This window comes from Heliangelus exortis, chromosome 1, assembly GCF_036169615.1.
Source record: "Heliangelus exortis chromosome 1, bHelExo1.hap1, whole genome shotgun sequence".
In the NCBI taxonomy this organism is placed as follows: Eukaryota; Metazoa; Chordata; class Aves; order Apodiformes; family Trochilidae; genus Heliangelus; species Heliangelus exortis.
In genome coordinates, this window is record NC_092422.1 from 22,351,996 (window position 1) to 22,379,885 (window position 27,890).

General features: G+C 42.4%; 1 long non-coding RNA gene across 1 annotated transcript; it reads left to right on the forward strand.

Moving 5' to 3' along the window:
• Window positions 1-1,124: 1,124 nt before the first annotated feature.
• On the forward strand, window positions 1,125-27,639 carry LOC139793112 (uncharacterized). Its single transcript, XR_011724496.1, has 3 exons — window positions 1,125-1,789; window positions 2,841-2,943; window positions 27,073-27,639. It is a non-coding gene; the product is annotated as an uncharacterized lncRNA (long non-coding RNA).
• The last annotated feature ends 251 nt before the right edge of the window (window positions 27,640-27,890 follow it).

Sequence of the window (27,890 nt, forward strand, 5' to 3'; positions counted from 1 at the left end):
TTTTTGCTGCTCCTAGCAGCAGCAGGACAGTCAAATTGACAAACCATGTATTTGTCCCTCTCCTGCTTTAGAAAAGGACTCAGCAATCAGATCCTTCTGAGCCACGGTAGTTTGAGGGATCAGTTCCAATGAAACAAGGGTTAACAGCTCCTAACTGGGATAAGTCCAGTGTAGAGATTACTTATCCCATGCTAAGTTACAAGACTGTGAGGTCTGTGTAAAATCTTTGGCAGTGGGCATAGCTGATTGCACTGTAGTTTGGAAAAGTTAGTAAGCAAAATTTAAAAATTATTTTTAGGAAAGTGTTTGCACTGAGCAGTTCAAGGTAAGTCCTTTGGAAGCATCTTTTTTTTTTTTTTTTCTAAAAGGATGGTGTATGTTTTACAGACTTGTGTAACCCTCTTTGTGCATCTATGAATTCAGACTCTGCCAGCAGAAGGAATGAGCAGCTCTCAGCTGACTCAGGTTTGGACATGTTACTCTCTACTCACAGAGACAGCAGGACCTGCTGTAAATGTAGGCGTTGGAAGTGCTGGGAGGAAAAGGAAATACTGGGCTGTAACCATCTGCTTTAGGTTATCTTCTGGTGTATTTTTCTGTCTCCATGAACAAACAGTGTAGCAAATCTTGCAGACGACATACATGACATAAAATGTACTTGTTTTGGTGACTTCACTTTTACACTATGCTGGATTTCCAAATGTCAAATATTTTCAGTTCAAAAATACAGTTCTGGTCTTCACATATATACAGGAAAAGTATCCAGTGAAATTATCCTCTGCTCCAGAGAGAGAATGAAAACAAATATAAGCAAATATTTTGGTGATTCAGTTGACCCCTCCCTGTCAGCAATAAGCAGACATCTCATTGCACTAATGAGGTATGAGAAAGGCAAAGATCCACAGAGATTTCTGCAGCTTTTATAGTTTCATAGGTCTGTGATCACACAGTCTTGGACATATGATGCTGGGGCTAAAGCCTGGCCAAAGCCCCTTCTGTTCTCCTGAAGGTTATGGACTGCCATAGCTGCCCGGTGAAGGTGAGTTCTGCAGAGATCACACTCTTAGTACATACCTCTTGCTAACCATATCTCCAAATCAGTGTGTGCGCTTTTTTTTAAAAAAAAAATCCTATTTTTGTTCCTTAACAAATGACTTTTCTCAGTCATTTGGGCCAGTGCTCCATTACTCTCTTAGGTGAAACCTTCGTTGGGGATTTACTATTTGCACTTCCATGCTCCAAGATGGGTATGGGTAATGTGCAGGACCAGAAAAACACTGCTGTAGGAGTTTCTGGTGTAATCTGACATGACAGGAGAGCAAAGGGATGTGGGGCAAGCTAATGGAAATGCCATTAGGGCCACTAGTTAGATAAATGTTTCCTGGAGCTGTTTCTCATGTGTTTATAAATGATCAAGGGATTTTTACAGCCTGCCTGCTTAATGTGTTCAAGGACCTATTGAGTGATGCAAATTAACAAGGATTCTAATGAAATACTAATAAACCTCGCAGAAACGGACGTTTGCACATTTTTTTCAGCAGATGTTTATGAGCTTGTAATACAAAGCTAGCCTAGAACAGGTTCGGTGCTGAGGATTTGTAAAACACAGCAGGAATGGTTTTATTGAGGTGAGACTGGATGGGGTGGGATCGGCACCAGTGGCAGCGCCTCGAGTGCCTGAGGGGAAGGAACCAGAGCGGGGAGAAGAGCGAGATACGGCTCGAAAGTAGGGACAACTCAGTGTGCTAAAGGTGCCTTTGAACTAAAACTCTGTATCCCTAGACTCAAGGTAATTTGACTGTTCTGTAGCCGTTCACCCTGCATTGTGTGCCGGCGGTCTCCCGGAGGGCTGCCGAGTGCTGATTGTGAGAAGACAACCGCGACGTGGCAGGGCAAGGGGAAATCCCGCGCCCTACTTCTGTGGCGCCGCGGGTGCCGTGAGGCGGCCTGGCCCACAGGCCGCGCTCCCGCCCCCCCGCCCGACCACCGTAGCTTACCGGCTACCACACAGCCGGGTGAAGAGGGGGCTCTGGCGGGCGGGGGTCGGGGGATCCCGGCGGGCGAAGGGGCAGAGCCGCGCAGGGCCGGCAACGGCCCCGCTCCCCGGGGACACCGAGGGCTGCGGGTGCGCAGGGCGGCCGCCAGGTGGCGCTGTCACCCCCGCGGCGCGGCGCGGCGGGAGCGGGCGGGGGGAGGGGGCGCCCGTCCTCCCGCCCCCTGAGGCGGTAACGGCCGCCGGGGAGGGGTCCGGCCCGGTGGAGTTTTAAGGGCGGGAGGCGGGGGTCTTGCGAGGCGATGTGCCACGGTGAGAACGTACTGCGAACTGTAGAAGGCTCCTGTATGTCTGTGCTAGGCTGCTCTGTCCCTCCCCGGGATACAGAGTTCGCATCGCCCGCTGGTGCTGAAGCATGGAGGCCGGAGGGTGAAAACGTCCGAACAGATAATCCACCCGTTCGTGTCACGGTGTCGGGGAGGCCGGTTCGGTGCAGAGCTCGATGAGTCTCACCGCTCTGTTGCCGTCCTAAAAACCGGCTTGTCCCATTTTGAGTACTTTAATGCAATTGCAAGAGCGAGAGATGAGCCTGCCGGCTGTGAGGCCGGGTGGCTGTAACCCAGGTGGAGCAACAACCCCGACTCAGGGGGTAGCATCTCCTGTGGGCCGAGGCCTGTGTGCTTTTTTTTTTATTATTTTTTTTTTCTTCTGGAGTTGCCGAACCTTCAAGTACCTAGCGTATTACATGACAGTGGCTCTGATTTGTAAAGTTGTTCTGCTTTCCTTAATAATGTTAAGAGGGAGAGGGAGAAGTAAAGTACGTGATTTTTTTTTTTTTTTTCATAAGCTAAGAGCACAGCCAAGAAAATTAAAACTGACTGGAATAATATAACCTTGGAGCAGAATATATATATACACACACACACACACACACAAAGGAGAATTTGCAGGTAAGCTACTTTATCACATATTGCAAAGATAGGCATGTTATCAAGTACAGCTCTCCAACACATTGCATCACTACTTGGCATTATAACATGCAAGCACATGACTTCCATGTAAATATCAAAACCTGGAGGTTGTAACTGTAACTTCCAGTTGCTTTTCAGACTAGAAGCCTTTTTCATAATTTTCTCTCCAGTTTACTGACTTTTCTATTTCTCTTTTTTCTCACCTATTTTTTCTAATACTGTAGGGGGGAAAAGTCAAAGCATACATGATTTTCAGAGGGCCACTTTTCATACTAGAAAAGAAAACCTATTAAGTATAGTATTTTCCAACAAAGTGGTATGAGCCTACTACATTTCAGAAAATGAGCAGGCTGACCAGATTTGGAAAAGAGCTTTTTGTCATTCAGATTGTCTAAAACTATGACTAAACCATCAGTTTCAGTTTTACATCACAGAAATACACAAATTGATTTTAGCAGGGAAGTGACCTTCCCATTGGACAGATGCTGATGAGAACAATAATTGTAACCTGTTTCTTAATGACATCAGTGATGGAGATAGCATGGAGGTGTCATAAAAATGCTCCCACATCTAGGAAGGAAACTTTAAGGTACAAGACTCACAGAGCAAAACTTATATAGCTCTTTGAAATTATGAAGGAAGCACAAATAAAAGCAACTGTAGCCAAAAGATAATGTCCTCTGTGGGAGTCACCTGTTTCAGTTCATCCATGAAATCCTGGTTCTCCTACTGGTAAGGGAGCCAGAAAAGGAACCAGAGGGGCAGCTTTGTGTGGGTCACTGTTGCTGGGTCCAGAGAGACCACTGCTGGTTCTATGTGGGTGTGACCCAGCACAGATTGATGATGACATTCTGGGATGCTACTGGAAGTTTTCAAATCAGCACAATGCTGTGGTGGAGACAAGGGCTCTGCTGTCCCTGTGAGGATCCCAGGATGTGCTGGAAGGTGGAGCAGATATTCTGTGTGAAGATGCTCAGCCCTCCCCACAAAATCCCACTGTTCTGGGAGCACTTAGCTCCCGTGACTTTGGGAGCTTTACTCCTTGGACTTGAGAAACTTACTGATGCTTTTTGTATTCTATAAACACTCTCCTATGGAGGAGAGTGAAGAGCTCATCATCACCCTGACTTCATCACTCCACAATTTCCTCCTTGATTAAACAGGACTGACATGTGCCTTGCATGGAGATTAAAGCTGCTCTTCGTGGGAGATTGTAATTAGGGCTGATCATCTAGTTCTGTAGAGGCCCCAGTGAGCCTAGTGGCAGCACCAAAGAACACAGTGGCTGTTGGATTTGACATGCATGGCAGAACCCTGAATATTGAGCTCAATCTGGCTTGATCACCCTCTCAGTAAATAAATTCTTTCTAACATCCAACCTAAACCTCCCCCGGCACAACTTGAGACCGTGCCCTCTTGTCTTGCTGAGAGTTGCCTGGGAAAAGAGACCAAACCCCACCTGGCTCCAACCTCCTTTCAGGGAGTTGTAGAGAGTGATGAGGTCTCCCCTGAGCCTCCTCTTCTCCAGGCTGAACAGCCCCAACTCCTTCAGCCTCTCCTCATAGGATCTGTGCTCGAGTCCCTTCACCAGCCTGGTTGCCCTCCTTTGGACCTGCTCCAGGACCTCGATATCCTTCCTGACCTGAGGGGCCCAGAACGACACAGTACTCGAGGTGTTCTCGCCTATTTTCACCAGTGAATCTAAGGAAGATGGAATGAGTGACTAATAAAACCTGCAGGGACAGAAGCAGCACCTAATGAGACCTAAGAAATATGAATTATTTTTTTTTCTAAAGGAAACAGTGACATCAGTGCTAGGCTCAGCCCTGATGGGAGGCTGTAGTGGAATGGAGCTGAGCCCAGACCGTGTACCTGCCATTTTCCTTAATCCTTCATCATCTTAGCTCCGTGAGGTGCCTTCTAGCACTCTGACAGAGACAGACTTTTCGTTAAGGACCCCTCAAGTTCTGGTCTCCAGTCAGATTGTGACCCAGGAGGGAGATTTGTTACCATTTAAAGCTGCCCAGGTTAAGCTTAGTTTTTGTCTCTCTAGAGATGGACCACAGCAGAACTCTGGAGTTCAGTGCAGACCAGGGAGTCCTGCAAAGACAGGATTGCTCACTTCTTCTGGGCTACTGCTGGCTTTCCTCCATGTTCTTTTCTTAGCAGCAGAGATGAAGGAACTGGCTGAGTAGGTTCAGACAAGCGTTTAGCACAAGAGCACCTGCATCTGCCTAAAGTAACTTTTTTTAAAAGCTGACTGGAGTGTTGTCCCCTGGTGTTGGGCTCTGTCACAGACTGACTGTTAGCAAAGATGATATTCATAGTGTAAGCAAAGCTTTGGGAAGGGAAGGAAGATGAGAGGACCTGCAAAACTGTCAGAACTCTCAACCTGGAAGTGCTTTCCCACATCTCCAGTGCTTCATAGCCAAGATCTGGGCCTGAGTCTGTCAGCAGCAGTCTCATCACTGCCAAATACAGAGGGTGTACTGCTTCTTTGTTCAGTCTCCTACTACTCCCTTTTGTTAAAGCAAGTGCTACTGACACCTGAACAGTCTTCTGCTGTGACCTCCTATGTCCTTTTTAGAGCTGCTGCTTAGCAGGATCCAACTCTGTTTCAGAGGAAGTGTCTCTCTGTTGTTCCAGGCACATGACCTTGTATTTGTATGCATTGATTCTCAATCAAATTTGAGCTTCTGTCCACCTCTGGCTTTGAGCAAGATTAGAGCACAGGCTAGATTTAATGCTCATTGATTAAAAAAAAAAAAGAATATCACTTTTAAAATAGATTGCAGTGGCTCCTGAGCTCACCGAGAGCAAAGTCCATGTTAAACATCAAACTCCAATGGAAGCTAAAATGAATGCTTTGAAGTGCTCATTTGCATCAAGTCTTTCTTCTCAATATAAAAGAGAGCCAAGAAAATAAGCAGGAGTTATATCTTAGGATCTCATGCAGAAAGGCAATGAGTGCAATCTCCCTCTCATTTTCTCTTCTGATGAGGTTGTTCTGTTCAAGATGTGATGTGAACCCAACCTATGGTGAAGCAATTTCATTTCTCAGAGGTGAGAAAGTCTGAACAGAGAGGACCACCAGAAAAGTACCAAGTACCAAGCAAAGTACTGAGTGAGACATAATGCTTATAAAATAAAACATGGGCTCCCCAGCTGCTGTGTGCTCAGCCCTCTACCCTTGCTGAAGTGGGATGGGACAGTGTTGGAACACAGAGATAAACTGACCCTTTAAGATCTGAATTTCATGCTGACAGGACTCACCACTGCACCTCAGGCTGATGGGTGAGTAATCCTTAGCATTCCAGGGTTTGGGATTGAAATGAAGGCAGGAGCTGCATGGTGTACTTGTTAAGATCAGCCCCGTTCCCGTAACAAATGCAGTTCTTTGCTGTCTTATTAAGGAGCAAAGGAGAACTGCAAAGTTGCTTGTACTGTTACTGGTTAACAAAGTTCAAGAGTGAAAAAGGGCAATAGGGATGGGATAACGACAAGAAATAGCATGAGCAGCAGATGCAATCTCCCAAGCCAACTGGGTTAACTTGGAAGCGAGCTTGCAGGAGTACAAACCCACTCATGTTAGTCCAAGCTTTTCTTCAGACAGCTGAAGATCTGTTTACTTGCTCTGCCGATTGCCTCTGGCCAATTTTAATCTTGAGAGTGTGCCTGCCTTGTTTTCTGCTTTGATCTCTTTCCTTCTGAGTTGAAAACACAAAGATGTTATTAAGATAAATTAGTAAAGACATCTCAGGAGCTGGGTGGGAAATGATGATGATCATCTCCCCTGGAGATAAAGTAATCCCCATGCTCAATCAATTTAAAGTATGTAATAGTCCTGAATGATTGCTTTGAAACATGGGAAAACAATTAATTGATTGTATTTGGCCTAATTATAGAAGTCTTTTGCATAGAAGTATTTAGAAGTAAATTGGAGAGAGGCTATCACGGGCTTGAGTAACTTTTGTGCTGTAACATTAAATACCCTCTCTCCGTGCAAGTCTGCTGTCATTAATTGTCATAAAAGAAAGGAGTGGAAGTGCTCTGGAGAAAAATGCTCCATGAAGTCCAGTAAAGAAAAACACATGGGAGTGTCTGAATCAGGTGGCAATGTTTCCATTTGAAAAGAGCCCTCAGGGATGATTTGGTTTTTAACACAGTGAATGAAAGATGCAGTTCGAGCTTTTTGTGCATGTGCCTGTGCTAACAGACCTGTCTGGGTTAAACAGATTAATTTGAACAATCAGGCATTACAAATACCTTAAAAAGAGAAGGTAAGTTCAGGAGTTTTCTGAAGAGAGAGGAGATTAATAGCAGCAGGTCTTTAGGAGATTCAGATAATAATTTCACTAAGAAAGCTCTGACTTATATGCAGCCTACGGGTATAATTCAAACCACTCATGAAGCTACACTTCTCAGTAATTTCGACTTCTAGAATAATCACTAATAGAAATAATCATATATTGCCATAATTTCTTCTGTTACAGTAAAGAGTGTTTTGCATGTTGCCAGTTTACGAAGATGAATGTAAATCTGAGATATAAAGTAGAATAATTAATTCTGTGATTTTTATAACTTATGAATGTCTGTGAACATTCAACAGCACCTGCAAACCTGAAGCAGCATTAGAAGCAGCATGAAACACCAGGGTACCTTGCAGAAAACAGGATGGGATATATTCCAGTGCATATAGCAGTGCTTATAACTTTGCATTCAGCCTACCAGAAATTCTAACCTGGTTAAACAAAAACTTGTGGGGGCACTTTTTTCCTCTTTTAACACTGAGGCTGCACTTTGACCTGCAGGCCTGACAAGAAGCTGCTATCAGTGGATCTAAAACTTAAACATCGTTTGACAAACATCTGCTTAGAAAAACTTGTACTGTAGGGAGCAGTGAGGAGTAATTGTGAATAGAGATATCTCTGTATTTTTTATTTTAGAGCAAAACAGAAATGATAGTATATTTGGGAGCTGGAATCAGTCACACAGGGAGAACCCAGAATTTGAGGAACATCTCTCTGGAAGTCAATTAAATTGAACACATTTTTGACCTTGAATTTTCAGTTAAACATAACTGAATTTTCAGTGGCTTTGAAGTTCTATTCAGCCCGGTCTAAAATGGAGAAAAAGTGAACTGAGTGAGAGCAGGATGTGCCTCTGAGGCAGAGCAGTTGCTATGAAAGCGTGGTAGGGAACTGCACAGCAGGAGGTGGTTTGAAACTGGCAAGGTTAAGACTAAGAGAAGAACAACAAAGGAGCTACAGCATGAAGTAGTATGATTTTCCCCTCCTTCCTCTTTTGTGCCAGGCTTTTCTCACAAGGACGCTGATGAAAAGCACAGCATTCCAGTGCTCATTTCCAGAATGATTGGCTTGCAGTCAAAAATGGGTGTAAGGAAGGCAGAGCAGCTCCTTTCTTGCAGCTCATCCAGCCACAGACACACCACTTGTTTCAGGTGACTGGGAACTGGCATTCAGAGCTGACGCAGCGTTACAGTGCAACCAAAAAGGGTCCATGTCAGCAATGACAAAATTGTCCTGGAGGTGACTTTTGTGCATAATAAAATAGGAGCTTGTGTTTAAAAGGTACATTCTATCTATAGCTGTTGAACTGCATTGTCATGAGGTGACAATATGTGGCAATACTTCCCAAATTTGGCAGAGGGAAGTTCATCCCCAGGTCATGGATTACCAGTGGTATCCTTAAGGTCGTCCAAGAACTGCTGAATAAGCAGGAGACAACCCAGTTAAACTGGCTCCTACGTCTAAGTGCCTATTTCTATCTGAATATTAAGCCAGGTCCTGCTCCTGAAGAAACACTTTCCTGCGTCCTAGCTGAGCTCAAGTGTGTGGAAAAACAGTCATCAGCAGAAGAAACCTTACACAATTTTTGTGTGGTTTCTTGTCAGCCTTTTAAAGCAGGCTGACTTTCTTCAAGGTAGGAGGGAAACAGTCAAGTCACCAATTAGCAATCAAGGTCAGGGTAGATACAGCTGTTACCATTAATGTCAAGAAGTTAATTACTTCCAAGTAAAACCCAAGTCCTGGTGGACTCTGAATGCACCAGTTCCTTTCTCGATCTGTTCATTGTGACAACCTGAGCTTTTCAAGGTTGGAATACATTTGTAGGCTGACAGACATCCCGACTTTGTGTAGCCCTGTAGCTCAGTGTTCATGGTAACACCACATTCCTGGTGGTGGGAACAGGCCAGAGGTTTTGCAGGAGCTCTGTTGTCCTCAGGACTTAGAGCTTTGTCTGGGCTTGTCTTGGCCTGCCTGGGGCTTTGCTTTGCCTGTTTTAGCTGCAACAGCAATTTCCTCATGACCACCGCGGTGACTGTTGCACAATTTTCCTTAGCATTATACATAGTGTGATATAACCATAATTTTTCTTTGGCTGAGAGTAAGAAATAGTTATTTTATGCAGAATGCTGCAGCATAGAGAATTATGAGCATGATGTCATAGTAGAGGTCTCAGGAAGTAAACAGCTGGGTATGTTGCAGGTACAGGTACAAGATGACAACAGGGGGCATGGGATTGAGACCCAGGAGCTGTGGAAGGCACACCAATGGTCAATGTCTAATAATTAAATAAAAGCATACCTAGGAACTGGGTAAAACTAGTTTTAAGAGTATCAAAGATAACAAAGAGCAAGTATCTAGTGTATATAAAATCCTATATATAGTATGAGGCAGCCACCTTAGAATCCAGAAGGGCAGTAGAAAGATGAGTATAAAAATGGGGAAGGGGTAAGAACTGAGAGGTGCTTACTTACAAGAAAATTAATTACTTTTTTGTTCTATAAGAGGTGAAAAAATGTCATAAAGCTCTGAAAAGTCATCCCTCTAATTTAGCTGTTTCAGTCAAATATTATCTTTTACTTGGGATGTTTGCTATCAGTACTTTATTAAGCTTTTCAAAGATTTTTTTTACTATATATCACATATATATGTATATCAATGTTTTGGGGGGAAGGGGAGATGAGTGGATCAGTGGTTATTAAGAGAAATTGTCAGAAGTTGTTTGTTATTGATTAATCCATTACATACAGTAAACATTTAGTTCAGCTATTTCACGAGGCTGTATTAAGAATGAGTTGTTGCTTTACATCATAACATGGCTATGTGACAAGAAACTTGCAATACAATAAATTTTATTTTTATTTGTAGAGTATGATTTGAATCTAATGCCTTTATGATGAAGTTTGTGACATGCACTGTGATTTTTCCCCCCTGTGCTATTATGAATATTAACATATCAAAAGCAAGCCTCTAATTAAAAAAAAACACAAAGACTTTTTAATATGTAATTTACAACAACTTGGTGCATTTATTGGAATATGCCCTCATTTCCTGGTTCAATTTAAATATACCTCTTGAAAAATCTTCTAGTACATCAGTCAAATTTGCTGACAGTGAAATTTTCATTTTATGAATTTTAATGACAAATTTGCTTCAAGAGAGAGAGATCTCCATAACTGAGACTTTGTTTCTAATTCTGACAGTGCAGCTGTTGGTTGTCAAGTGATTTCCCATTAAGATACAGCATGAAAATTGTATCACTGAGAAATATTTGTTCCAAGCACCTGAATACTCAGAGAAGCAGAGTTCTGAGTCAGTTTCGGATGTCTAACTTGCCAAGATCTTATGATATCCTTTTACCACATCCACTCCTCCTCTTGCAAGCATCTTGGGTTTTGAGCTGTAGCTCAAATTTCCTGCCTGAATGATGGTACCTGGCTTGCCACTTTGTACTGCAGTACTGGAACTTTAGCTCAGAGAAGGCAGGATAAGCAGTGATTCATGAAGATTTGGATTTACTGGTGACATGCTATGTTTTTGCAAATGGTAGGATTGCACAATTTATCTTAACAGAAAAGATAAAGATTAAAAAAAATCAAGTGAGAGAGTGGGTAGGCATCCTCGTGAGCTATTGCTGATGCTGCATAGGAAAACTTCATTAAGGACTGTGTAGTGGTAGGTCAGATCACAATATCTTTTGTGAAGTGAACTCGTGTCTTTTCTTCCTGCCTTCCCCTGCAGTCTGATTGCCTCTGGAAGTGGATTTTATCAGCTCTTTCCCAGCTCCCATGTGCTGCCAACCTGGACCATAGAATAGGTGGAAATAAGACATCATTTGAGAAGTTCTGATTTTAATTTCTCTCTCCTTTCCCTGTCCCAAAGGTTTATGTGGCCTGCAAACATCTTCATGTTTAAAGAATATCTTTAAAAGGTCTCTCACCTTGCTGAATGCAAAGGAAAATATGAGGCCTCCACTGCTAATCAGGGATGACAGCTCCATAGTAATTATACTGAGGATCCATGTGTGTACCCTCAGAAAAGAACTTTAGTATACTCAACACATCTCAGTAATAACATTAAATTATTTCTAGTTTTTTGCTGTCCTTCCTACTTACTGCAAAAACCTACAGATGATCAAGGAATGGCAGAAAATGTAGTTTAATAAAAATATTGAAAGTACAAGACAAGTGGGCATGGTCTTCAGTTGTGCTGAGGGAGGTTTAGTTTGGACATTAGAAAGAATTTCTTTACTGAGAGGGTGATCAAGCATTGGAATGGGCTGCCCCGGGAAGTGGTGGATTCTCCATCCCTGGAGATATTTAAAAAGAGACTGGATGTGGCACTCAGTGCCATGGTCTGGTAACTGCAGCGGGAGTGGATCAAGGGTTGGACTTGACGATCTCTGAGGTCCCTTCCAACCCAGCCAATTCTATGATTCTATGATTCTAATACCTAGAGTTAAGTATTGACTACAAAAGTAGTCAGTTTGCATCTTTTCTTCCCTGCTGTTCTTGATGTCATCCTCTGTACTGGACCACACCTCCCTCAGACAGTGTCTGCTCCCCTCGTGCCTGTCTTTCTGGCTGAGCCACACAACAGTTCTGGTGGTGGGGCAGGAGCTGCTCCGAGGCCTGCCCACCCTTCAGCCTCCAGTTGCAGAATCCAAGGAACCTCCTCTGGCGTCAATGGGACTCATCCTACTTTCAGCCATTCTCTGACTTGAGATTCATGCTCCAGACTTGATAGTCCCTTCCAGGACTTCACAGGGAATTCCAGGCAGTCCTTACCTGGAGGCTATAAAAACCTCACTGGAGCCTCTACTCGTGCTCTATTTTTTTTTTTTTTTCTTTTTTCTTTTTTTTTTTTTTTTTTTTTTGAGGAGAGATGCTGCTGTTCAGTGAGTTGTCCATGGCATAGGGGCTACAATATATGCCCATCCTAGATAGGGGTGTAGCTCTGGTGAGAGAAGCCTTGCTGTGTAAAAGCTGGTAGTGTCTGAATCCCTTCTTCCACCAGGTGACTTTGCTCCTTGGACTCCTCTTCACCTTCCTTCTGACCCTGCCCTTCTCTCTGCCATGGGCAATATAAACAGCCTTGGTCCTGGCTCTTATCAGTGATAGCAAGGAAAAAGAGCTGCTCCTTTTGCACAGACCAGATGCAGGATTACCATAAGGAAAAATAAAAGCCTGCTTCTTCCTTTTGTTCTGGGCATCCTGTGACAGCCTAGGACTGACCAAGCTGTTGGTTGCTGCTTGCTGTGTGCAGCTGTCTGGAAATACATCTAGGTAATTTTTTTTTTCTGGTCTGACTTGAAAATAACAAAGACCGGCAGCTTGTCTTGGGCTCAAAGAGAAGCTGCATCCTCCTCTAGTATGTGTATGCTTTTTGTCAAAGGATGTAGGCTCCCTTAGCTTGCCTGGCTTGTGAATTACCTGAAAGACACAGTCGATGGAGAGCACCTGTCAGCACATTTCACTAGACATCTCCAGGGGAAAAAATGGTTTAAATAATCATCTCTCTCCCTTGTGCATCAGGGAAGAGCGATAAAAAACTGGAGATGAAAGACTATCCAAACCTTAGGACACTTCATCTCTTTTCCTTGGGGCAAATGCAGGTCTCTTTCCTATAGTAAATACATTTCAAGCTGTTCAGTTTTAAATTTATTTAGTGACAGTACTTCTGAGGCTTCCCTGGAGAGATTATTTTGTAATTTAATAGATGCCACTGCTGGGGAATTTTTTTTTGTTCTAATTTACTAAGCACTCAGTGGTTTTCATCTTTAGAGGACATTACAGACATTAAATAATCTGCAGACAGTTAGTGAGAGGTAGTTAAGCCACCACCTCTCTCGCCCTGTGCCTTTCTGTTAATAACTCTGTGGGAGCTCCATTCAGCTTAATTCAGACATATTTTTCTGCAGTTAAATGAGAATATGTAGTATGGCAAAATGGCAGATCAGGCACAGAATTTTTTTGCTTCCTCATGTTTTCATTTTTAAATCCTTTGCAACTGGCTCATCAGTGCAGATATTTCCTAATATTCATTCAACCCTAACAATGTTTTTCTTTCGCCAGCTGTATCTCATTGGTCTCAGATGTATCCTAAATAGCAATCCTTTTTTTTTTTTTTTCTTTGAGTTGTGCAAGCATCCATGGATGGGTATCTGGTGTGGCCTTATCACTGTAGGGCTCAGCTCCCTCTCCTCATTCTGTTGTGCCTACCCTACTCCTGAATGAGGTTATTTTCTGTGCTGACATCAAACTCATCTGGCACCTCTGAGGACCAGCTTCCAGTCACATCTGTGTTTCTCCTGTCTTCCCAGCAGCAAAAGCTGTTTCGTTGCCCAAGGCAGCTAGAAAAATTGCTGCTGTCTCTCTGACATGCCAGTCCATGTAGAAAGGCAGTTCCACTGCAGCTCAAAACAACCTTCATGTCTAAATACCTGAGAAACTTTCCAGGGTGTGGGTCTCATGATACGACTTCAATGCTCATGAATGTCTTTCAGGGAAAGAAAAATTTTTAAAGAAACTTTATTATTATTAATCATCAACAAATGAAATGTTTTTTGTTAGCCTATTGTCCAAAATACCCCAGAGATAGGCTGAGGCCCTGCTAAGTTGCCTTTGGCTAGCATGTGTCCTTCTATTCTCACCCTGGCTGCTGGTCTGCAGGTGAGGAGACCAAGGTGGAAGGTGATGTGCCCAGCTCTGTGCCCTCTGGGAGTCCCTCTGCTGTCTGCATGAACCTGGAGCCAGTGCCAGTATGGGATTTAAAATAGATTGGACAGAACTAAATGTTTGAGGTCAGAAAGCCTCAGAGGCTGCTTGTGAGGGTCGTGTGGTGCCCCTTTCTCCCTCCTTTGGCAGCTTAAATAGTGCCCCAGACAAAAACATCCATTACACTTGGCTGCTCGTTTTTGAGGGCATATATTTTTGGATTAGATTTTGATATTGAGATATTATAAACCATCTCTTGACCTGGAGAGCAGTCCTCTCTCTTCAAGCAGCAGCTAGAGTGCTGCATGCTTTCAGGCAAAGAATTTTCTGTGCTGTGCCTGTGTGAATTGCCCTAAATTTCTGCCACCTTGCAATGTGTACAGGGCTAAAAATAGCACTGGCCTTTTGACCACCACATTGCACACGGAGTGCTTACCTGAGAGTGGGCAAACAACCAGCACATGCAAATAGGAAAATCAAAGTAGCAATCAAAAGAGCGTTTGTCTGCTTTGTTTTCCTGGTAATTCCTCTCATAGATTGGGCTGTCATTTGAAATGTAGCAAGTGCCTGTGTATTCAGCTTGCACCACTCCAGATGGCAAATTCACCTGTTTGCATTTTAGAATCTTGTATTTCAGGGCAACATTTAAAACTGTTGCCGTTTTAATAGTTAACTCCAGGACAGGATTACACACAATGCCTCAAACACAATAAATGGCTTCAAGGAGTGTTTGTTATAGGACCTTGGCTTTTTAATGTTCTAGTGTGCCTCCTGTTTTTGCTTGGGTTAGCCTGCACATTGCAGAGCCATATGTTACTCTGACACACCTGGCAGAGCAACTCACAGTTTAGTGTGATGTTATATTTCAAGTCAGATGGAAAACACAGCTTTGTTCACTGTTGTAATCATGTTCAAGTCAAAATCTGAAAGAAGAACACTCAGTGTATTTGGATTATTACCTGATCTTCTCTGCTGAATGCCACAGCACCAAATACTGCCCACTGTTTTACTCGTGGTAAAACTGGTGTTTGAACTGTGGGATAATGGTCTTGGGTGGACTTCTGCATCTTGCACAGTTTCACCTGCTCTGGGGAGGTTTGCACCCCATTTTCAATTTGTCAGCAAGACAAACACCAGCCCTCCTGGGCATTAGGAATCCTGAGTCAGTGTGTTCCTCTGACAAAACCCCTAGGTCACACTACAGTAGCTGTATAATATAACTAGCTGGATATATATAATATATATATATTTTATTTATCTATCTATCTATCTATCTATCTATCTATCTATCTATCTATCTATCTATCTATTTATTTATCTATTTATTTATTTATTTATTTATTTTATATATGCATAATATATATATAATATATAACCAGCTAGACTATATACAGCTAATAGACCTCCAGAAGCTATTCCATAATGCCAGTGCCTGGGAATGGAATGCCTGTCCTGAGGAAAAGTGTTGGCATAGGGCAGTTTTATTGAAATGTGGTAGAAGCAAGCAGAGCATCTGGACCTGCACCTTCCTGCCCAAACCTGAAATGCACAAATGGATGGAAATCCTCTGGCATGAAGAACACTGAGCATTTTAACATTATTCTCTGCTTTGTGGCTCTCTGAATTCTTGCTTCCATCCTTTGTCTTTCCTACTCGAAAAACCCGTGCAACCAGGCAACGAAGCCTTTTGGAGTAATTGGCTTACTCCAATTGTTCACAGTAGCAAACCTATTGAAAGCAAAACTCCTGCAAGCAATCTAAAATGGTCACAAAAACTTGGCTTTCAGTGTTTTCTGATCTAGGACAGGCAGACCATTTGTAGGGATGTGAATCAAGGCACTGGAAGTAGCAGAAATTGTATAGACAAGTGCCATTCAATTAAAATGCATGGTACATATAAAATGATCATAGCAAACTGTTCTGTTAGCACTCAGTGTGTATGAGTTTTATGATTAACTTCATAAAGTAAACAAGAAAATTGCAATGTTTTGAATTTCCATTAAAATATGCCAGAACTAATGACCTGTCTGTTGCTTGGTGGCACAGGGCTAGAAGGAAAATAGATGAAATGTTGTTGTCTCAGGGGACTTGACTTGGAAAATGCTTGCAGAATAGACGGTGTTAACAAACAACCCCCAGGCTGTTTCACCTGGCTACACCTCTTACTCTCTGGCACCATGTCAAGCATGTTTTTAAGTTTGTATCTCTACAGTATGCCTGCCCTGAGAAGAGCTGCCTTGCTTTTCCCATCATTTACTTTTGTTTCCTTCCTTATGTTTGGCACTGCTGGGAGGGAATAAAAAGGTTGAAATCACCACTACTTATGCTGAATTTAGCAGTATTTGCAAGTACTGTAATAAATTCTCTGGCCATCCAACCAGAAAATCTAGAAAAGGCTCAGAAAAGTCTCCCTGTCACACCAGCGGGGACTGCTGAACTTCACCGAAGGAAGCACTGCAGATGCTTGACTGGGTCCTAACTGTTTATCATGTCTGGATTATCCTTTCCTAAGATAAACATCCCACACCAGTCAGGGTTGGGGTGTTTTTTTTTTGGTGTGCTTGTTGTTTTGGTTTTTGTTTGCTTTGTGGGTTTTTTCCTCCAAATAAAAGTGTCAGTGCCCCCAGACATTCGCTCTGTCACCTCACCGTGTGATCATAAAGCCAGAAATGAGTAAACTTAGATGTGAGCAGTATCAGTGTTCAAACGTGGACCATACCAAAGTGTGCTAATCATAATGACATCTTTACAGAGCTCAATACAAATGAGATTGGCATGGATGCTTTGTGTTAATGGAGTGATAGCTAGTGAAGGATGTAAAGTTTACATTTGTAGAGCACAATATGGGATAATTCCCATGAATCTTCAGAACATTTATCCTCCACAACTGTGGATTGCTGGGCAACTAAATCTCAGATTTAATGAGAACCCTAAAAAACCAGCCCCTAGAAGCTCATCTCCCCACCCCCTCTGGGTTACTGCAAGCTACAGAACATTTCTGTAATACACAACAAAGTGGCTCAGTCAATATCACACAGACTGAACCTTGTCCTTGGAGGAAAAGGGACACGGCTGCTCTACCAGTGACTTTCTGTCACAGCTGATTCTCTTCACTGTGCCAGAGAATCACCTACTAAAGGTCTGGAGAAAGAGGAAGGGACCAAAAACCCTAACACTTCTGGTACAAAGGCCCCAAATTTCATGTGCTAGATGAGCACAGCAGAAGAACAGCAGAGCTGAGGAGTATTTCCAGTGTGTGACATGAGGCATGCAACTTCAAGCACTCTGTTAATAATGTTTCTATTACATTTAGCATTGCAGCTTAAGTTTAAGAGCTAGATTTGCTCAGAAAGTCAGTATAAATAACTTAGAATATTTAGGGGAGTCATAAGAAAAGGATTTAGTATTTTTTTAAACTATGCAGCAGTTTTATATTTGTTGCCATGCTAATCCCTCATAAACATGTTTTTATTAGCGTTCTTTTTTTTATTGAAGGCTGAGATTATTGCAAAATGAAGTTCATAACAGAAGTTTTATACCACACAAAACTGCAAAGCAGCCCTGCTTGCTCTGTGTGCTAATTACTGCCCAAACCTTACAGCACAGATGCTAAGGAACATAGCTAGCAAGCTGCTGGAACAGTGTCCTCACAGTCTGCCCAAGTGGACCTCAGGATGCAAGTAAGGGCAACCACAATGTCTGGGGGCTTCCCCATGGCTGGGGCACAAGTGATGAGGGAGAAGTTTGAGGGATGAGGGAAGAGTGACTTGGCTGCCCAGAGCACAAAGCTGCCCTGCTCCTGGTGGGCCTGGTTAGGATGGAATATTTGCATCCCTCAAAGCTGAGTGTCCTGTTCAGTGGAAACAGTTGTGTTTTCGTTCATTTCAAGCCCTCTATATTCCTCAGCTCTAACAGTTAATGAGTAACTCTTAGTACAGTCTATGCAACTTTTCCATGCTTCACCCAGAATTGGGGACCCATTATTCAGGAAGAAAATAGAATCATAGAATCATAGAATTGGCTGGGTTGGGAGGGACCTCAGAGATCATCAAGTCCAACCCTTGATCCACTCCCGCTGCAGTTACCAGCCCATGGCACTGAGTGCCACATCCAGTCTCTTTTTAAATATCTCCAGGGATGGAGAATCCCCCCCTTCCCGGGGCAGCCCATTCCAGTGCTTGATCACCCTCTCAGTAAAGAAATTCTTTCTAATGTCCAACCTAAACCTCCCTCGACACAACTTGAGACCGTGCCCTCTTGTCTTGCTGAGATTTGCCTGGGAAAAGAGACCAACCCCCCCCTGGCTACCCCCTCCTTTCAGGGAGTTGTAGAGAGTGATGAGGTCTCCTCTGAGCCTCCTCTTCTCCAGGCTGAACAGCCCCAGCTCCCTCAGCCTCTCCTCATAGGATCTGTGCTCGAGTCCCTTCACCAGCCTGGTTGCCTCCTTTGGACCTGCTCCAGGACCTCAATCTCCTTCCTGAACTGAGGGGCCCAGAACTGGACACAGGACTCGAGGTGTGGCCTCACCAGTGCTGAGTACAGGGGCAGAATCACTTCCTTGGACCTGCTGGCCACGCTGTTCCTGGTACAGGCCAGGATGCCATTGACCTTCTTGGCTACCTGGGTACACTGCTGGCTCATGTTCAGCTTCCATTCCCTCCGTACTGGATGGCTGTGTACATCCAGACAGATGTAGAAAGGCACATGAGGTTTTTTTTGCATGGAGAAGCTACAGAGGCTTCAAGAAACTCCTATGAAAATCCATTTCATTGAAGTAGCACAACCCACCCTGGTGAATATAGACCAGTTAACACCTGGTTAATACTGATTTTTTTATACATCAGTGACTAGATGAAGGTGGTAGTTTCCTGTCTTGGAGCAGTAGTGTGTGTGCATGAATTGATTTGTGTAAACTACATTGAAAACCTCTAATAGAACGTGCAACAGAAATATATTATTTGTCATTTGCTGTGACAGTTAAAAACATAAAAATTGCTGTAAGACCAAAGATATAGTAATGATTTTTAGCTTCTGAGGGGAAGAAAGGATGGATTTATTTGTTTGTAATATCTGTATAAACAGTAGAAAATGTGCTAGATAGTACAATTGGCACATGAAACAGCGACAGTGTCATGTTAGCTGGTTTATAGCATTTGAACAGACCGAGGCATTCCTGAAATTACCACTTAATATTTAAAATAATTTCAATTTATCTGGTACTAGTGATCTGTAATGAATGCAATTTTTCTAATGAAACATGGGCAGATGTGAATATTGTGTGGGAACAAATGCAGTGATTTCTTTTTGGTGTGTGAGCCCTTGGGAATTTGATTTTGGTGTTTTTATGTGTGAGCTCATCAACCTTGCTAGGAGGGCCAGAGAGAGAAGGACACAGGCAAGAAGTTCTTGCTGAAAGTAAAGTATCATGACCCTACCCAAGTACCAGTGCTTTTCCTTTTCTCTGCAGATCTCCTCCCTCATTGGTAGCAGCTGGCTTTGACAGGCAGGTCACCCACTTGCTGACCTTGGACAGAGACCATAACTGGAAAGTAACCAGAAAGCAGAGTGTCTCATTCCCAGCAAGTTCTTGTTCTTCAGCCTAAAGACTCTTCTTTTCCAGAGGCCTTCCTGCCTAGGCAAGAGGACACCCACCTGGATGTTTACAGTCCAGAAAAAGGGGGTTTTAATCTGTGCTCAGACTACTAGAGTTTGCTGGTGCTTTCTAATGCATCTATGACATGTGTTGAGGAATATCAAAGTTGTTATTGCTAGGGCCCTCAGATCCCCTGGAAAATTTCCAGAGTCTCACAGATTTAGAAAAGATGGAAAATGTTGTCTTGAGATTGTAATTTGTAAGAGTTGGAATATTATTTCTTACAAGGAAAGCTCTGCTTAGTGAATGTAGCCCTCAGCTACCTCCTAATACCATAAGGGGTTCATTTCTAGGCACTTACTTCTGTAACTATTGACTTCTTTAATATTACTTGTTAAATTATTGTAATTTAATATTATTAATATTTGCAGCAATTATTGTTATGCAATTCCATATTATAATTATATATAGATTAGAAATGCAATATTCTAGTGACAGATTAAGTTCTGCATTCTTAGTGATGTGACTTTACTACATCTTAGCGTTGTAGTGATGAAGATTTATTTGCTCTCCAAGCCAAGCATCTTTCTATGTATTTCTGAAGCATGATCAGTAGTCTTTAGTCTGTTAAATTTTGCTTTAAAAAATTTGTACATTCCTTAATCTGCAGGTTATAGACCCTCAGGAATTAAATCTCTGGGCAGCCTCACAGTGGATGAGGTAAAGTTGGGTAATGCTCATTTCTGTTGTTAACAGAAGGGAGATGTGCCAAGAGGGCAGTGATTCATTCTTTTACCCCAAATACTGTTTAAGTTTCTCACATTCAGTGGTATAATAAAATCTCCTTCTACAAAGCAGCACTGGCTCAACATCTCTTCCAGGAAGAGTGACCAGAGTAGACAGTGAATTCAGTAAAAGGTTGAACCATCAGAGCTTTACAAGTATTTTATAAATTTTGGTGAAAATGTTTGGTTTATGGGATGGTTTTTAAAAGTTGCCTCTGTCAGGAGGGGTCAAAGTGAGCAAATGAGTACAGACAGGCTTGAATCACAGAATCTGAAACAAAAATGCAGCCTTGAAAGTCGGAGTTGTTTATATCCAGGGCTCCACATCATCCAGTTGTAGCGAGGAGGGGAAGCCACCTGTTTGTATTTCTTTCTAGATTTCTTTAAATATGAGAACAACTTTAGGTCTGGGAGTTTGGTTTGGGCCCATTTACAGTTACAACACTATTACAGCTGTGGAAGAGCTGTGAGAGGAAGGCAAAGGTTCCATGGAGGAGTAATTATTCACATATAATGCAGGAACAGGCAGGATGTTGGTAAGGTTGCTTGGCATCTGTATTCACACAGTCCAAGCTCTGCTTTGTTTTCTCTGAGGATCTCATGTGCTTTCTGTTAAAGTAAAGCTCTTAATGATGTAGGAGATATTCAAAGAGAGGACAGCTTACTGGGCTTTTCTTATGATTAAAGCACTGTCACTGTCCACTTAGTGGTATTCCTAACGCTCAGACTCAAAGCAGAGCTGACCACATTGGCCTTTTTTTGACTCAGTGCTTTTTGCCAGAGGCTACTTACAGCTTTTGCTCTCACAGGCTGCCTTGCAAGATCTCATAGCCATGGTGGAAGGACTGATGGCCAAATCCTGGCTGCCACTGATGTGACTAAGCTGTGAGGTGCATGGCAATCTCCATCTGAGTGAAGCATTTGCTTCTCTGCTCCTCAAGACTCCTGCATGACAGGAGAAGCCTACAGGGATCCTAAGCAGAGGTGCCTGTAGTGGTTTCTGTCCTCAGCAGCCCATCCTATCCCTCTGTCCCTTCTGTTACCTGTCTAGCAACTGCTCAACAGCTGCAGTTCACAGGAATATTGGGATAACTGGCACTGATTTAAACTGCCAAGCTATAAAATGAAATGATGTTTATGGCAAGCTCACTCAGAAATTGTGAAGGTGTCCAGGCAGCAGTGGGGCAGGAATCTTTGCCATCCCCCTGCAGCTGAAACATGCAGCAGGGTGGGAACATTCAAGAAAGGGACGGAGCAGATAACTGAGGCAGAGATTGGTTTGTGGCTTCAGTCTCCCCATTTGAAAATAGACCTAGCAATACCAGCAGGAATTTTAGGACTGGGAAGACCTGTATTAAAGCCAGGTATCACTATAGAGCCTTACATGTAAGCAACATGTAGACTGGGAGTAGAAAAAAGTGGTTAAGTCACTAGCAAAAATAAGGTTAAGCTGTGCCTTCAGTGTTTCATGTGTAGCCCTTCAAGGTTCTGATATATAATGTTTTCTACTTTTTCTCTTGGTTTATAATGAGGTTTTTTCCCCCTTGTTGGCTTCATGTGTGTATAGAAATTTAATAGGTGTGGAGGAGTCACAGAAAGGCAGTAGGGAAGGAAGGACAGTTGAGACCATACACTTATTAATGATATTTTTCTATATTAAAATTCTAGCAGTAAAGATGACAGTTATCTTGCTTTCGTTGCCTGGCATAATGCATTCTGCAGAATACAGAGCAAACAATGGTTCTCCAGGGGAACTGGGCACAGCTCATCCACAGCCTCAATTACTGCTCTGAATATTGTTTATCCTCTCCTGTGGCATCATTGCTCAGTGTTCCTGTGCTGGCTGCACATCACCTTGGCTTTTCTTCTTTGTTTTTCCCATATGATGCCCAGGTCATGCACATTGGGAAGTGACATGAGAAACAGTGCCTCCAAAGATTAAAAAAAAAAACAAGGAAGGAAACTAACTTTAAATCCAGTAGGATGTAATGGTTCCCTCCTTCCTTTTGAGCTGTTTCTTGTCTTCTGCTTGTCTTGTGCACGCTCTGCCTCCCAGGATCAAGAGATCCTGGGGATGGGAATGTGGGCAGTGGGTGCCTCTCTCTGTGTGATGGGACTCAGCTGATGAGAGACATGGGGCAGAGAGGTTTGCCTGGGTCTGGGGTGTGTGGAGGAAAATGTTTAATTATGGATCTACCAAGCAGAAACTCTGCTCTGCTTTCCAGGTAGGATGAATCCCATCCAGCCTACTTGCCTTAGCACCCCTCTGCATCAGGGAATAATCTCCTAGGCTACCCTGAAATGACTCCTGGACTTAATTTAGTGACCCTTAGCAACTTCTACAGCAGCAATGGTAGTTCAAATGGGAAGATGTATGCATTGAGTTTCTAAGTTTTCCAGTGCTCTCTCTACCAGGTATCTTCCTGGCTGGGGCTCAGGTCCTGCAATAAACACATGGATGAATTTTTTAGGAAGTCTTTTTTACTGTCTGTATTATGTATCACCACTGAGATCACATGTTCAGAGGGGTCAGAAGTAGAGTGTGTCTCTTTGCAGCTCATGGGATATATTAATGAAGAAGACTCAAAAAGAAAATTGTTTGTTTGGAGTTTTTTGGTTGTTTTATTTTTGGTTTTCTTTCTTTTTCTTCTTTTTCCTTTTTCTTTTTCCTTTTTTCTTTTTCTCTTTTTTTTTCTTTCTTTTTTTTTTTTTTTTTTTTTGACAGTGTATATTAGTGGAGGCATAAGACATTATGAACCTAGTTTAATAAATATTTTATTGTGAAAGTCATCTTGCTGTAGTAGATACCACAGGCAGAGATCTTTCCTGGGTTACTTCCAGATGTTAAAGTTGAGGGAAAATATGATGTTCAGAGATGGGTTTCAGAATCTGTGAAAACTGTATTTTTTTAACAATCTTCTCCCTGGTTAAAAATTAATATTCTACTTTGGCTCTGTTCTGATGCACTTCACTCTTTGAGAAGCAAACTGCAGAACTGCTGCACTGTGTTTTTTGTTTCAGGACATGGGATGTGGCTCAATGGCCATAACACAAGGCTACTAAGGTGGATGTCTGTCTTCTTTTGCCCACCTTGCTACTGATTTTTGTCCAGGTATTTCACCTTTCTGTGCCCCATCCTTCACCAAACTAATATCACCATCAGATATTTAGAGCAATATAATTCTAAACAGCTGTGTATGTGCACCAGATGTACATATTGGTACTTGTATAAAGCTAACACTGCAATGAGTTTTAAGGGAATATCTAATTTTCCTACTTAACCTTCCAAGTGGAGAAGTGATCTCAGACATCAGTTGGCCACTACTGACTTGCTCTTAAAATGATTGCCTTAATTTTCTGGCTTTTTTGGTTTCACATTCAAAGCCAATATGTCTTTTATTCACTCACTGGCTACACAAGTGCCTGTAAACAACTTCATCATTTTCCCCATGTCTGGAGACTTTGCTTCTGCTGTCTGCTGTGGAAAAAAGTCCCCACTTTCCATCAGTGGTAATGGTCAGGTTCCACTCTGAGGTTGTTTTGACATGTTTCAATTTTTTCTTTGCTAAAGGAAAATATTTACTTGTTTATTATGAACTGTGAAATCAAAGTTTTGCTGTTCATAGGAATAAATGACTTGTTATCAATGCAATTCTTTTTTCCAAAGCCTGAGGAAAACCACTTGTAATGGAAATTAGCAATAGCTATTATGGAAGAGGGGAACAAAGTGTTTCCTTTTTATGATTTTTGCTATTCACAGTTACCAAGAAATGTCAGGTGACAAAGTAGAAAAAGTAGCTAACATTAAGGTATGTTTTAATCTTATTTAGCCCCTCTTAATGATGAACCAAAAGGTACCCTAATTATGCATTTTCATGACTTTAATAGTCTTGCTATTGTAGATAATTACATTTGCAACATGCCTTGAAAATGCTAGCAGAGTTATGGAGCTGATTTGAAACTAAATTTCTCATTTAATTCTTCTATTTAGAGGCAGGGAAACACCTCTTTTTGAAAACATGAAATCAATTTCTCAAGCAGTGATAACACTACTTTTTCAAGTTTAAGGTTATGTGTGCTTTAGGGATGACTTGTGTCTTTCCTCAACTTTTTTTCAATCAGGGAAACAGAAAAGAAGAAGGGTTTTATGTTGACCTTCATGGAGCCAGTGTACCAAGCTGTTGGACGTGAAGAACTTTGTGTTTTCAACAAAACAACATTTTTAGGCAGGACACTGCACTGGTGTCTGGATTGCACTCACAGCACAGTTGTTTCTGTCCCAACAGGCACAACAACAAATATAACTATGATTTTATTTTGAGCTTGGCAGAAGAGTGATTTGTTGCTTCAATTTTAGAGAGAATGAAAGTTCTAACGCCTTAAAATTCAAACAAATATTTTTCCTTCCAATTTTAGCTCTTTCTTCTGACACCCCACAAGATTTATCCATTTTTGTCTTTATAGCTTGAAATTACAGCAATAATTTCCTATTTTACTCAGAAATACTTTGCATTTACTCTGTCTGTATTGTACAAAAAGGTCTTGGAGTGAAAAGTATAACATGAAACTGAGAAATACAATGTATAATAATATTAAAATGCATAAGAAGCCATAGGATTACAACAGAAGTACAGTGGGATACAGTGAGATGCTCATCTCCTCAGCTTCTTCTCACACTGTATTACTTTGTTTATTTTAAGAGTGGGGGCCAATTACATTCTTGTGCATAGGAATTTGTTAAGAAATTTAAAAAATCCTTTTCAGAAAGTGTGCTTTCAAAAGGGTCCCTTGTTGACTGTACTCACAGGGAACTGAAAGATTCACCCTTCTGTGTATGCCTGTTCATTTGATTTTCTGATGGTGACAACACCTCAGTCTTCTGGAGGAATCAGAGCCAGGGTTTAGCCCTCCCTTATCTGGCATGTCCAAAAGATGAGTGAAACTGCTGGATCAGTATAAAACTCTGCACCATCTGTTTTATTACCGTGAGCAGTGCTAGGAAAAGGTCATAATCTGTATATACGCCTCATAACTCAGTGAAAAGAATAGATGCAATATTATCCCATGTATTTTTCTTCCATATGGTGCTTTTTCCTCTCTGTGCCAAGTGCCTGCAGGTAAAAGAAAGCAACAGCAGGGAAAACCAGTGATATCTAAAGGCCACTGCATTCCTTCTATCATGAGGATGGTACTCAGGCACCATATTCACTCCTGTGGGTAAAGTGCTTCCTTCTTTTGTCCCTATTCACTTGTTCAGCTTGTTGAGCAAACCAGGGTGAGAGGCTGCACATCAGTATTCAGGACACACCAGGACATAAGGAGTCTGGAAGGGGAGCTTGGTTTGTTCTCTTTTTAATAGGATTGAAATTGTTGAGTATCTAGTTCTCACAGAGCCTTTTTTTGTCAAGGGGTCTCAAAGGGTTTCACAAAATTAACCACATATAGCAGGTGATAAATCCAGTGAAAGAAAAGCTAAGGATTAGCCATCGGCAGAGCCAAGAATAGGTCCCACTCTTGCTTTTCCCACCAGGCAGCACTGCCTCTCGCAAATGTCCCGCATGCCATTTCTTCACCAGGAGCTACAGGAAGGTCCCTGCAGCACAAGGAGCAGGGACACTCTGGCTTTCCCAGGGGCTGCAGGCTGCCTGCCCCACGCCAGCCCCCAACCCCACCGGGGTCACTGCTGGGGGCAGCTGGGCACCCACTAGCTGGGAAAGTCTCTGCCGTGTGCCCACACTTCCCAAAACTGCCCCTTAGGCTCCCCGCGTGTCATCTCTGCCTGTCACAGTATCAGCAGGGTTGTGTTCAGGACCTGGAGACTCGGAGGAAATGGTTTTTTTCCACAAGAGTGTGATGGATTTGCAGCAGGGGACCTGTAGCAGTTGGTGCTTGGCTGCAGAGCTGAGGGCTGGGTGACTCAGGAAAGCTATTAATAGCCTTTGGTGGGAAGCTTATATTGCCTCAATAACACGGGTCGTTACTTTGGCTTTTTAATCATTAAGAAAATACCCTTTGAGGCAATGTCTGCAACAAAGTCAGATGTAAAATTTTTCTGCTTTTCTTATCCCTACCGCATTAACTAAGTTACCAAGTTCTCAGCTAACCTATTTTTGATAATTTAAAGCTGGTGCAATGATTACATTTGTTTGTATAAAAATTAAGATGCTGCTAAATCATGATTTCAAGTCGTATTCCTTTCTGAGCACTCTGTGTTTGTGTATGAGAAATCTGGAGCAATAAAACACGTAGTACAAACAAATTAAAGGAAGTGTTATGGGGATTTACCCAAGGCATTTATCCTGTCTGAATACCAGTTCCTAATGAAATTATGAGGAAATAAGTGGAATTTATTTATGCTGCTAATGCTCATTATTGTCTCCCTTTTGACAAATGTTCACTACAATATTAGGATTCTTCTCTTAAAGTTTCTTCTCTCTCTAGAAGGCCAGCAGACAGTCCTGTAGTTCTCTGCTCACTGCCATTTTCCCTTTGTTCTCTTTCCTAAAAATCAAACGGGGAAATAAGCAGCTCACAGGATAGACTGTGATTCAGAAAGGATATAAGCAGGTCACCATGCATAAAAAAATGCAAAGTGGCCTATAGATGGGTAAAAAACAGGAGGTACATCTCTGGCTGTGTTCCTACTGCCCGCAATGAAGGACAAGAATAATCATTGGTGGCCAACCTACACACTTGCTCTGTCTTAGATGCAGGTGGTTGTGCAAGAGTCACCAACAATACCAGGATTTGCAGCTCTTCCCAAGGGTCTGTGTGCAGCAGCTCTGGTGTTTTGCCTCTGGGCTGGAGCCCAGGAAGCTGAACAGGAGCAACCAGGATTTGCACCACAGCCTCTACATACTGCATCCAAAGATGCTGAAGTGGCAGCTGCCTGTTGCCAGGCTCAGATGTCACCCTGAAGCATGTGTGGGTGACTGTCTCTTCTTCCCAACGAAGTACAAGTGCCTCTTTTGAGTTCCTCTTCCCCATTAGGCTGAGAGCACTTGCTCTACCCCCCCCTGCTTCTCATCTGGATCCCAGCCTGTTCCACCAGCCAAGGTCTTTCTTTTGCCAGAAAAAAATGTCTTCCATATGTACCAAGTCCAGTGCAGCTTTCTCTAAAAGAACGTCCTGCATTTAGATAGCTGGGGTTATTAATGCACAAAACTGATGCCATTTTGTTATGTTCAAACCCTTTTAATGCTATGTTCATTAAAATCTCATAATGTGGATATTTCCCAGTCAAATCCTTGAGAGGGCTTTTATACCAACAAATCTTAGAAAACCTTTTTATATCAATATTAATCTTATGAAGTCTTTTTTAATACCAACATAACTCCTGAAGGCTTTTTAAACCATAAAATCCTTATCAGTGCAGTTTCTAAATTTATTAAAAGCCATAGAAAAGTAATAAACAAATTACAGTCAAGCAGTGCATTGCAAAGTATGAATTACAAAAACTGTTGCTGTCTTAATAACCAGAAACTCTAAAAAACCACCATTAACATTGTGATGAACCTGAAGGACT